This window comes from Amblyomma americanum, chromosome 11, assembly GCF_052857255.1.
Source record: "Amblyomma americanum isolate KBUSLIRL-KWMA chromosome 11, ASM5285725v1, whole genome shotgun sequence".
In the NCBI taxonomy this organism is placed as follows: Eukaryota; Metazoa; Arthropoda; class Arachnida; order Ixodida; family Ixodidae; genus Amblyomma; species Amblyomma americanum.
This window is the reverse complement of record NC_135507.1, coordinates 57,909,737-57,922,893: the sequence shown is the minus strand read 5'-3', so window position 1 is coordinate 57,922,893 and position 13,157 is coordinate 57,909,737. Positions and strand designations below refer to the sequence as shown.

The window sequence follows — 13,157 nt, the reverse complement described above, 5'->3', positions numbered from 1 at the left end:
TTCTCGAAAGCTGCCCGCGTCACTCACGCCGGACGTGCATGAGATGATATCGTACGGAATGTTCGCGAAAATTTCATTTCGTGTGCCGTGTGCATCTTTATTTCTTTTGTCTGTCCTTTGCTCAGTGCTTTTGCTACGCTAAAAGTCCGGAAACGAAACCGCATTTTTTTTTCTTTTCGCATTCCTATCGTAGAAAGTTCAAACTGATTTCTGAAGATTTAACAATGAAAGAGGTGTATTGGTCTTGCACTGTAATTTCCAGAATCGTCGAACTGCTAGCCTCACCTGAGTAACAGCCCAACCAGCTGAATACAGTCACTAAACCAGTGAATTTGTCATGCTCAAAGAAATAAGTTTCGGACTATTTTTGTTGAATGAACACAAGCCAGGCAGGGGCAGATGGCATCTCGCGTCTTGTGCTCGGCAGCAAATTTTTCCATAAAAAAAAACGTTCTTTTCATTCGTGGAGAACCACCTAGCTTCGCTACATGCATTGTTGACGTTGAGGTTCACTGATTTGCAAGAATGAAGGTTTCAATGAATAAATGACACCTTCGCTTGATAAGCTCAGGATTATTTCACTCTGGTAGGGGTTCGCGATTTTCCCTGTAAGTCTATTCCTCCTTAATTATAATGGTATTAAGCAGCAATCCACATGTCTAAACCACTAAATGTTAATGTGAGGATGTCAGAGGCGACACAATGTTTTACAATGTGAATATCAGGCGAGGGTGAGGAAGAATTTTGCAGTCCATCATGTCCACGACGCTTCGGCTCCTAAGTGACAAGGGCACTCGACTGCTGCGCCACAGTACACGGGATCAATCCAGTCGGCTCAGGCAGCGTTTCGATGGAGCCGAAACTCGAAAGGCGCTGGTTTGCTGTGTGAAGGCAGGGCACGTTAAAGATCCACTGGTGGCCTAAATTATTCCGGAGCCCTCACTACAGAAACTCGTTATTTCTTCTTACCCTACCACTTTTCTCCTTTCCCTTACGGTGCGGTTGAGGTGTCCACTGATATGAGAACATTACTGCACCGTTTCCTTTCATCAAACAGCCCATTTTTCAGAATAATAATAATAATAATATAATTGGTTTGGGGGAAAAGAAATGACGCGTTATCTGTCTCATATATCGTTGGACACCTGAACCGCACCGTAAGGGAAGGGATAAAGGAGGGAGTGAAAGAAGAAATTAAGAAGGATGTGCCGTAGTGGAGGGCTCCGGAATAATTTCGACCACCTTGGGATATTTAACGCGCACTGATATTGCACAACACAGATTGCGTAACAGATTGTCCGGACCCGTGGAGTATCTGTTACGGGTCAAAGTTGGATTTATTTTTGGAAATGTGGCGGAGAGTTTGAAGGATGCTTCACTCCCGCCACCGATTGGCCCGGTATTGCACTACCTCCGGAATCGGCCTTGTCTTTAGCGCGTCTTTACTGTCCTGCCTTTCTATCCCATCTTTCAACTCTCCTTCTATCTGCACGTGGTAGCGATTGTGGCTCGGCTTGAGCCACTGAGCGGGCCTGTGCACTTTCTTTTCTTCCTGGCAGCAACAGACAGACACAACACACGGGCGCCTTAGCGTTTTGGTTGGCTGGTTGGTTTTGGGGGAAAGGAAATGGCACAGTATCTGTCTCATATATTGTTGGACACCGGAACCGCGCTGTAAGGGAAGGGATAAAGGAGAAATGATGTTAGCGTTTCTCCTCAATCGAAGTGTATATATAAATGTTTTTATTGGGGGGAAAGGAAATGACGCAGTATCTGTCTCATATATCGCTGGACACCTGAACCGCGCCGTAAGGGAAGGGATAAAGAAGAGAGTGAAATAAGTAAGCAAGAAAGATTTGCCATAGTGGAGGGCTCCGGAATAATTTGACCATCTGGGGATCTTTAACGTGCACTGACATCGGACAGCACACGGGCGCCTTAGCGTTTTACCTCCACAAAAACGCAGCCGCCGCGGTCGGGTTCGAACCCGGGAACTCCGGATTAGTACCCGAGCGCCTAACCACTGAGCCACCGCGGCCGGTCAATCGAAGTAATAATAATAATAATAATTGGTTTTTGGGGAAAGGAAATGGCGCAGTATCTGTCTCATATATCGTTGGACACCTGAACCGCGCCGTAAGGGAAGGGATAAGAGAGGGAGTGAAAGAAGAAAGGAAGAATTAGGTGCCGTAGTGGAGGGCTCCGGAATAATTTCGACCACATGGGGATCTTTAACGTGCACTGTCATCGCACAGCACACGGGCGCCTTAGCGTTTTTCCTCCATAAAACGCAGCCACCGCGGTCGGGTTCGAACCCGGGAACTCCGGATCAGTAGTCGAGCGCCCTAACCACTGAGCCACCGCGGCGGGTCAATCGAAGTGCAGATGCCGTTTTTGCAAAGGTCAATATCCATTGTAAAGCACGCGGCTGTTTTTTTCGTTTGCGTCGTCAACAGACTAAAGGAAAATTAGTAAGAATATCATCTCCGCATCGCCTAAATATCAGATTCTAATTCGACATTGATTAAAACTTCGATGCAACGCTGCCTGTGCACAATCATCATTGAAAGCAAGCAATGGTTCCACTTACAGGTTGAATTTGTTGAGCAGAAGCCTCTTACTGGACCACTCATTTATTGTGCGCTGAATGCATTAGCTAGCAGTGCCTAATCAAGTAAGCACCGGCTCCATTTGCGGTCACGAGGAGATCCGGGTCTTGTTTGTTTGTGCATAAACTCGAGCCTTAAAGCTCGTCTTGATGTTCGCCTCCAGTTTGTTTTGTAACTAATTTTTTCGGCCTGATATATTATGTGCCTGCTTGTACCCTTTTTTGTACACATTGATTGCTGATCTGGCAGTCAAATAAACTTCCCTTTTCGTATTTAATAAGCGTATGTAGCTATGACTAGCCAGCATGTCTTCACAAACTTCTTTATTTTTATGAACTCTCCGTGCAATCGGTTGGGGACTCCTTCGCGCACCATTACGCAGAAATAGGCACGCTTTTCACGTGACATCACATCCTGCTGTATTACACGTCATCGCACATAATAATTTGTGACGCTGATTTCGCCCTTAAAACTAAGTTTTTCTTTAATGTCTTTTGCGGACACTGCTATGCGACCTGCTTTTACAAATTCTCTGTTTATCCTCCTGAACGAACATCCTCATTTGTGAAGAAGTAGAGGCCTCCTCATTTGTGAAGAAGTAGAGGCCTGGCTCCCGGCCGAAGGGTCTCCAGTTCACTTTGAATAGCCACCCGATTCTTGGCCGATCCCCCAGTGTGGGTATGTGCCATCTTTTGATAGGCTAACAACAACAACAACTTGTGCTTGAGAACCTTTTTTAGCAAAAGGTTTACTAACCTAGCGGCGCCGATTTCGCTGCGTCTGCACGAATGACCTGGAACAGGAGGAGCGGAGCTGCGTAAGTAACCCCGCGACGCCTGACGTGGCTCGCAGAAGCTTCAGTGGCGCGCTCCGCCGTCGTCGCGGCGGCTTCGCGCTGCCTATCAAGTGTCTCGCTATGGACGAAGCAAGTCACCCGGAGCCGACGTTCTCGAGAGTGCGCACTCGCAGACGTCGGGCCGAGTCTAGTCACCCGGCCGACATTGCCAACCGTGCGAGGGAATTAGCAATCGACAGCGAGCGTAAACGCGCTACACGGCCAGCGGAACGCAAAGGAGGGCGGGAGCTTCGCCTGGCTCGACGGCGAGCGACAGATGACGAATGAAGACAGCAGCGACGAGCCTTGTTAGCAGCCGAGGCGGCGACTGGCGAGCCGCTGGAAGAGAGTTCTCGCAGTGCGGAATGCACAAGGACCCACGTGGTCTGTCTGTCTGTCAGACTGTGCTTCGGCAACGAAAACCTTAGGAAGGGACCTCACGTGTAATGCTTGCTTTCGCTTGCAATCCTAGAGATAGCTGAGCTAAGCCGCAGCAATTTTTTTCTTTGCAGCGAGCGTGCTTTTTACGTCACTACACCACCTATTCGACGAATCCGAAATTCGCAGACGCGCCGATGCCGGCATTTCCGCCGAAAGGCACCATTAAGTGTTTTTCTTCAATGGGTAACGCGTTGTTACTGAGCGCCGTGATGTCTTCGCAGATCAAGAGCGGCTGACACCGGTCATATTTCATGGCAGTTGACAGGCGTAACGGTAGTTCATTTATTTTCTTATTGCTGCTTACTAGTGGTAACAAGTAGCTACGTTTGCAATCCACTCTTGTGAGATAACTTACGCTCACTCTATAAAACCCAATTAGATGGATGTACTTCTCACTTGCTGTAGGCAACACAACGTCAGCGTCACTGGGGAAAAGTGAAAAGAACCGCATGCACACTCCATGTACGTTGACACTGAACACAGACCATGATACGCGATCTTCCGTACGTTGGCTGCGCCTACATACCGCCGTTAAGGAGGCAACCCCGTGAAACCCTTTTTCTTGTGCATGGCAGGGAGGCCATGGCAACGTTCGACGCAATGTTGCAGGACGCCACCGAGGCGGACAACCTAGACGTTGTCGCCTACTGCACTCCACTCTAAACACAAATACGCCTATATGGGAGTATAAAAAGAGTAAGCCGTTCTCTAGCGCATTTCCTTTTATAGAAGGAAGTGTGCTTGCTATATGGCAGCTTATTCCATTTTTACACTTTTCTGTTTAGGGTGTTCAATGTGCAGAAGGACTCCAGCATAATAATAATAATTGGTTTTTTGGGGGAAAAGAAAGGGCGCAGTATCTGTTTCATATATCGTTGGGCTCCTGAACCGCGCCGTAAGGGAAGGGATAAGAGAGGGAGTGAAAGAAGAAAGGAAGAAAGAGGTGCCGTAGTGGAGGGCTCCGGAATAATTTACACAACCTGGGGATCTTTAACGTGGACTGACATCGCACAGCACACGGGCGTCTTAGTGTTTTTACACCATAAAAACGCGGCCGCCGTGGTTGGGTTCGAACCCGGAAGCTCCGGAACCACTGAGCCACCGCGGCGGGTAAACGTTTCGACAGAGGCGAAACGCTAAGAGAGAATGAGAAAAACTTTATTGTTGGAGAGGAAGTCGGGGCACGCCCCTGGGTCTCCGCACGACCCCACTGCACTGAAGTGTTTATGTCCCTAAGGTCCGTAACACTGGAAGCCCGGCCGGTGGCGATTGTCTGCACGGCCGGTTCCTCCGAGCGCAGCAGGGTCTCCCAGTCCTCCAAGGTCTTGAGGTACTCTAGGCCGCGCGGGGGAGGGTCCGCCGGGCAGAGGGAGAGGATGTGAAGAGAAGAGGCGAATGGTTCTGGGCACAAGGTGCAGGCAGGAGTGGGGAAGGAGGGGCTATAGTGGGCTAGGGTCAGGGGTGAGGGGAGTGTGTGTGTCTGTAGTTTGCGCCAAGGCGCCCGTGTGCTGTGCGATGTCAGTGCAGGCTAAAGATCCCCAGGTGGTCGAAATTATTCCCGAGCCCTCCACTACGGCACCTTTCTTCCATTCCTTTTTCACTCCTTGCTTTATCTCTTTCCTTACGGCGCGGTGCAGGTGTCGGCCGATATGTGAGACAGATACAGCGCCATTTCCTTTTCCCCAGAACCAATTTCCAATTTTCAATCCGTCACCTGAACGGGCCTTTGAAAGCAACCAAAGGCTGTTTCTTAGCTCGGGTTAGTCGCCTACATGGACTGAAGTTTGCGCTGGGAACCATTGTGGCAGAAAGAATGTTAGGAATACTTCAGATGACAATTCGGGTTCAGTTTGACCTGCAAGGCCACCTTCAGGGTCTAAGTAGCTGCGGGACGCAGTTCGCCTCAAGGATTTCAGGAGCATTTCGTCATGTCTATCAAAACATTTACAGCCTAAATGTATTCCCAAGAATAAACAGTAGACGTACGTCGGTTCTTGAAAGGAAAAATACCGACGTATAATAAACATTCCCGATAGCGGGAAGTAATTTTTATTGCCAAGATTATGTTGCCAAGATAGAAACAACACGAGATTCAGAGAAAAATGTGATATTATTACTGGCGGCTAAATTGCAGAGAGCGTGCATCGAAGCTTACTGTTATGTGAAAATAATTTATTTCTTTATTTACTAGTATACCCAAGACGACAGTACCACTTTAACCTAGGGGGTTGGGGGGGGGGGGGGGTGTAGAGGTAATCCAAAGCAAGAACATAGTGAATGTGATTTACAAAAAAAATCGGAAAATTTTAAGATTATATTTTCACCCTTGATGACAAATGAATCTTTCGATACAACTGCAACAGCACATTCAATTCGGTTTGATTCCCGAATAGTTGGGGAAAATGCCATTTCAAAGAGATCTGTTTTACACATTGTATCTTTGAGATTGTTTATGTGATCCAGACGTGACGAAATGAATTCGGAACGCAGCATGTATGGACGGGGTAGTATACCTGTTTTAGAATGAAACATATTGCGGAATACTTTCAAACGATCGTATTCTCTTTGTTTTTCCCAGCCGAGACTGTGTATTGCAGATGTTACAGATAAAATATTTCGCTAAGATATTGAAAACAAAGCATGCTGCCTTGTTCTGTGCCCTTTCTAATTTACAGATATGAGTCATTGCCCATGGATCTCATAACCTGCACCCATATTCTTGTGCACTTACTTTGTTTGCTAGTTTTAAAAAAGCATCCTTTTTGGAACATACATGATGCTAAATTACCAGAAAGTATCAATTTTTTCTACATGCACAAACAGGCTGAAAAAATAAATCTTCTCGCAAGGTTCATATTACCTCTCCCCTTATCCTCTCTTCCTGCCCACTCACCTCTTTCATTTCATTTCTCCATTCTGCCTGCTATCCTTTACTTCCGCTGCCCCAGCTCAGGTGCTTCAGTGTCGATGGCAGATACCGGGGCTAGCAAATATCGTTTCCTTCCTTTTATTTTATTTTAATCATACTATTTATTTCTACTACTAGTTCAGGTTTTACACTATATTGCAGAAAGAGCCTCGAAATATCAACATGTCGAGAAATGTTCTCTAAACCCGCTTCTTGCTGGAGGCGAAATTCTAAAGGCCAGCGTACTGTAGCATGCCATTGCACGTTAAAGAATCCCTGGAAAATGAAAATTGGGTTTTGGGGAAAGGAAATGGCGCAGTATCTGTCTCAGATATCGGCTGACACCTGGGCCGTGCCAACACCACCTAGACTTTTTAAGGCCTCTATACGTTTGCGTGACGTCAACGCACTGCGACGGCCCAGTAGGTTCGGCTTCCGCGCTCGCACGCATTTCGCGCATTTCAAAGTGCTGATTATGTCTCTCGAAAAGAAAAGTACTTTTTTTTAATCGTGTTTTGCTTGCCCACGCCCTAACCGAATACTTTTTTTTGTTCTTGTTTCTTTGAAAGTATAAGGAGTTACATTTTAGCAGACTTTTACTGACTTTATATCAAAGCGCGCATGTGTGAAGATACGTTCGTAATGTTTTTTTTATTTAAAATGAACAACGCAGAGGACTTTCACAAGTCGTATTTTATTTTCAGATGAGAAACACGATCAGTAGGAGTAGGAGGTAAGGAAACTGTTACAGCACTGAATCATAAAATGCAGTAAGTGAAGCCAACAACAAAAAAGCTGTAAACGGAGAGCAAACAAAAGATATGCAGAATATATAATAATACAACGCAAAAACTGGTTTCGAAACTAAAAAAAAATTAACAAAAACAGTCACAAGCACACAGAGTAGTCAATTCTTCAATGTCCAATTTTCTCTCTTTTTCTTTTGCAGCCTTTTCAACTATAAGTTGATCATTTTTTCTTTTACAAAGGTTATTTAGAAGCGTGTTTGCTGCTGCACTTAGGACATAGTGCATTACCAACTGTGGAGTGTGCCCATTCTCACACACATCAAAGTCAATGCTGCCGTTTAACACATCATGTGTGAGTGCCAAGAGAGCCTCCTTTTGATCTGGTAGTGCATGAAACTGTGTCGCATGCTGTTCGCTTCTCAGTTTGTCAAGAACTATCTCAGCAGTAAGAACAGCATTTACTATGGCAGGCTGTGGAAACTTGAGACTACCACAAGTCATGGCCTTGACTAACTCCCCACCTTCTACTTCAATTTCATCTTCTAGCATTAAATTTTCTTTGCAAGTCATGCATGACAGCTTTTTGAACGCAGCGTGGGCACAATAGCCAGCAACGTAAGTGGTTGCTGGGAGATTTGGCGCCTTCGCATAATCGTCGTCCGTTACCTCAATGTCAAACCCTTCAAGTACTGCATCGTTTACTGCCACCGCATCTGTTGCAGCCTCAAACTCTGGGAGCTTCAGAATGTTCTGCAGACGAAGCTTTCGCTCCGACTCATAGACTTGTCTTATGGAAATGTGGTATTGCGCACCGGAGAGTTGGCGGTATTTGCCAAACCTCTCTTCCAAGCAATCAGTCTGAAACTTTCCTAAAAGTACATACTCGAAGTTCATTTCATCTAGGCAATACCTAGTCACCTTTACCAAAGTGTCTGTCGTGAGTCGGAGCGTACTGTGAGTCTCTCTTGTAAGTATACCTGTGTCAAATTTGAGAGACTGCCACAGATCTAGCCACTCCACTATACTTAACAGAAACTGGATCTGTGGACTTGACGCTGATGTAATCGGTGACTGCAGCTCATCACGAAGTCGAGTACCCTTGTTGCATGTCTTTACATTGACAATGTTCCACCACTTTGTTATTGTTTCAAGGAACTGTGCAGTACCAGACACATGATCTAGCTCAAGTCTGGGCCCACATGCTCCCAGAGCTGCTGCCGTAGACGGGCTGAAAATCCTTAGCGCAAGCTTGACATTCTGTCGCTCAATATTCGATGGGTTCAGAGATTTAGACGAAAGTGTTGGTGCTGATTTAATCAGCTGACCCTCTTCTTTCGAGGGAAGTTCTCGAAGTGTTTTAAATGAAGCTGTAAGTATAGGTGGCTTTATATTAGGTCCTGTGGGGCTAGGAAAGAACATGCATGTTCCAGCATTTCGCTGATTGATCCAGTTATTCCTGACGCATTTTATTAAGTGTACAGGATCAATCAGAAAAAAGAGAGGACGTTTGGAGTCTGCAGGGTGTGGATACACACTCTGAAGTTTGCAGGGGGCCCCAAAAAGTGACATTGTTTTCCGGTTGATTGAGTTATTGTCAGCTATGACTGCGATTATGCGCAACCCAACATGCTCTAGCTGAGTAATGATGCTATGCAGAATAGTGTGAAGCTGCTGTGCGTTGATGCGCACTACTGCCAGTATGTGCACAACATTCTTCTGACGCGAAAGCAAGCTTTGCATCATAAAAACATGGGCTGTTTTTGCTGCATTAGGGCTATTTGTATCCGCACCAACAATTACTCCTCACTTATAATCAAAATACGGCTGCAGGTGAATTTCGTCCATCATGAGTACAAATATATTTTCATGCTATGTCATTGCTGCGACAAGCTTCTTTGCATACGATAGGAAAGAAGTGCCTTGCTGTTCAGCTGCCGGGCTTACGCTGTAGGAGTTACATATACGACGTATTGTAGATTGATGGGCTAATATAAGGTTTCCGGAACTATGAAGAAACCTATAAGCATGCGGAGAAACTGTAAATAAAATGCTTGATAATACCAGCAACTCTGCAGAATACCGGGATGACCTGCTATGCTTGACAAGAAGAAGAGAAACTTGCTCTTTCAAAAAACTAACTGCATTCGGTTGTTCAACATCTGCCAGTTCACAATTTAAGGCATCTTCAAGCAGGGAAAGTGCAAACTTAAGCAAACCATCAATTTTTTCTTCATGCTTAGAGAACAATTTTTCGTGAAACGACTCTACAGCATCCAGCAGACCTATCAAGCAACGGATATCATGTACTGTGTGAGGGATGGTATCTATGCCATCAATTGTAGTCAGCTGCCCATTTCGGTAATGAACTTTCACCGTGAGGTTCTCTAAGACCGTGACTGACGACAAAACACGAGGGACGTCATCAACAGCAAGATTGAGAAAAAGGACGCAGGCAGGTCGAGAAATAACATTCCAAAAATCAGAAAGCTTGATTTGAGGAAGGCACTCCAGTAGAACTTGGAAAGTGTCAATCTTGTTCTTTGCTTCTTCCTCCTCGTGTGTCTGGAGTGACATGGCGATGGCATCTCGTAAAGAAGCTGCTTCAAGACGCATTCTCTTTTCAGTCGGTGCTTCTCGGGACGTAGTGGCGGGCGCAGAAAGGTACGCGGGACAGTTCGGGAATACACTGGGAATGGCGTCGGAGCTGAGACGAGCGATCTTCAATTTTGCCTCGACGACTTTGCCCGTTTTTGAGTCCACATACTTAGAAGAAGTCCGAATGTCTGATTCTTTAAAGTGCCGCTCGCAGACCTGCAAAGCCCAGCGCAGATAAGGTTAGCATATTTAAGATGATTAATTCCATGGGTGCAATAGCAATTAGCGCAGTGAAATATTTCAAATTTAGAATATTTCCAGCTCGCCCACTAGACCATGTTGTAGCGCATTATGTACACACATCTACGTCGCGGAATAAATATCACGCTTTTTCGACTTACCACTGAGCGCTTTCCGGGTTCGAAATCAGCACGTGGAATGGCTTTCAACCATTGCCTCCTTCTGTCAGCATCACCTGGCAAAGTGAAGACGCGCACAGTCTTTTCTCCATCGTAATTCCCGCGGCAGCCGGGAACACAACAGTGTCCTGGCATTTTAACAAATGGCCCAGGAACTGTCACACGCGCACAGCACTTTCACAGACGTTTCCCAGGATTGCACTTCGAGTATTCACAGCCCGCAAGGAAGCTTCAGCAAATGACACAGAAAGAAAGAACGGCGGAGGAACAGCATGTAACACCCGACACGTGCAGCACATGCTCAAACACGACGGTAGTGATGTCTCCTTTCAAGTGATTGCTTTCAACAATTTACTAGAAACACTGCACAAAGTAAGCTTTTAAAAGATTGAACAGTTTCCAGAAATGCGAACGAAGATTGTTACATTGAACCAGATATCTTTCATGTCTTTTAAAACGGTGAAATTCATTTTCTTCAATTTGCTATACGCAAATACGCCTCAGAGTACTCCGCACTTCAACAATTTGAAACAGCGCGGGAGGAGAACGGCGGCAGCGGCCGCCAGGAGGTGCTGCCGCAGCGGTCGGCGGTGGCTGCTCCCGCGTCGTAGTGCGGTGACGTCACGCGTCGGAGGAGAATTCGTGGAGCGGCCTTAAAAGTGTAGGTGGTGTTGGCCGTGCTGTAAGAGAAGGGATAGAGGAGGGAGTGAAAGAAGAAAGGAAGAATGGTGTCGTAGTGGAGGACTCCGGTATAATAATTTCGTCCACCTGGAAATCTTTAACGTGCACTGACATCGCACAGTGCCTCAGTGTTTCGCTTCCATGGAAACGCAGCCGCCGCTGTCGGGTTCCAACCAGGGAACTCCTGATCAGTAGCCGAGCGCTCTAACCACTGAGCCACCGCGGCGGTTAAAAAAAGAGCCCCAGGTGGCCTAAATTTCCGGAGTCCACTGCGGCGTCTCTCACAGACCGAGTCACTTTGGGACGTTAAACCCCAGTAAGCTAACCAAACCTTAAAAGCACGCATGCGCAAACAGCTAGTCGATATTTTCTTTGGTGAACCTGTGGCCGTCGCTAGTTGGATGCTGCTAAATGTAGGTATTTTAGGAAACCAGGTGGTTAATGTATAAACGGACGTTGCGGCGTACTAGGTTAAGCTTAAGAAATAAAATATTTCTTCGCAAAAAATGATTTGAACTCCTTAACGCGCTCTGCTTAGCACATCGAGAAATTGCGGATTATATCGGCCCACAGAATAGGGGTGAGCTTGAAACGCAATAATGAAGGGCGTAGCACATTCCAGGACTGCGCTAAGTTGACGCTGGTCGCGGGCTGTCAGAGCCTTTTAGCCAAGGCACATTTGCTTGCTGGATTTCGCTGCTTATCTATAGATCTATAGATTGTATATAGCATTTGTATTGATACACAATGTTCAACAGGGTTTGTCTGTAGAGAATATATAGACTTTATAGACAGAAGTACATAGACCCCCTAAAAAATGTTTGTAAGTGCTGGACCTTCTGCCGGCCTCTTGGTCCTATTTAGTATCAGCTTGGCAGCTTCCTCGGTCTCCTTGGCTTCCTTAGGAAGCCGGTTCTCTGCTAATTGGAAAATTCTATTTGCTGGCATTATCCCATTTGCGCTTTACGTAGGCGCGTTCTGCCGCTTAATAACGCGATAGTGTTAAAGGCCCGTTCCCCTGAAAATCCGGTGTTGGCGTTGTCGGCACCGGCGTTATGAGCGAAGAATGACGGGAATGGCTAAGACAGGTAGTCTTCAGAGAGAAACCTAGGAGGCAGGTGGGCCACCTAGGTGACGTGACATTGCGGCGTCATCGCAACCTGCCCACCGGCGAATGATCAAGCTGCCCACTGTGGCAGGTGGCAGTTAAAATTAATGATTGGTCACTCGGAAACAGCAACCAGGGTCACGCAAGGCCCGCAGTTGGAAGTACCTGCCATCGCAGGGCAGTGGCGCATCGCTGAAACGCGCGGCCACAACCTGAACCGTTTGGTCCTGCTTATGCAATACCTGGCGCCGTCTTCCTTCAGCCGCCGGCCACCCCAACACTGCCACTGACTCACCAGCCTCTACCCCACCCCTCCACAAGTGTAAAGACCCAAATCAAACAAGAAGTGTGGACGGCCACAGTCTTTGTTAGACCAGCGCAGCTCAGTAGTCAAGCGTTCGTGAGCGCCAAACCGACCTTCGTCAGCTTCGCCACACTTCGCCACCCCGCCCTGCCACTTCTATATCTGTCTGTCGCCGGCTTACCTTCCTGAATCCTTGGTTTCGCTTTTTGTGCCCTACTCAAGCTCGGTCCTGTCTACAAAACTGCTGAGCAAATACCGGGGCCCCCATCGCGCAGTTCAGCAGACATCTCTATTTAATTATCTCGCCGAGCCCCTCACGCCTTCACCTGATCATCGCCGCCGCGACCGTGATAATTGTCCACTTCGGCCGCCTGAAGCCGTACTTCGACCCCGCTATCATCTCGTGCCCTTAGGCCACCAGGGCGGCGCCTTTCAACCCCGGTGGTATTGTGAGACAAAACTGGGCTTTGATACACCAGTGGCCAGTTCCGACGAAGGAGACAAAGCA

The 13,157-nt window shown here is 46.9% G+C and overlaps 1 pseudogene; it reads right to left on the bottom strand.

The window, feature by feature from the left end:
- Positions 1 to 7,668: 7,668 nt before the first annotated feature.
- LOC144109653 (uncharacterized) lies at positions 7,669 to 10,820 on the bottom strand (annotated as a pseudogene).
- Between the last annotated feature and the right edge of the window lie 2,337 nt (positions 10,821 to 13,157).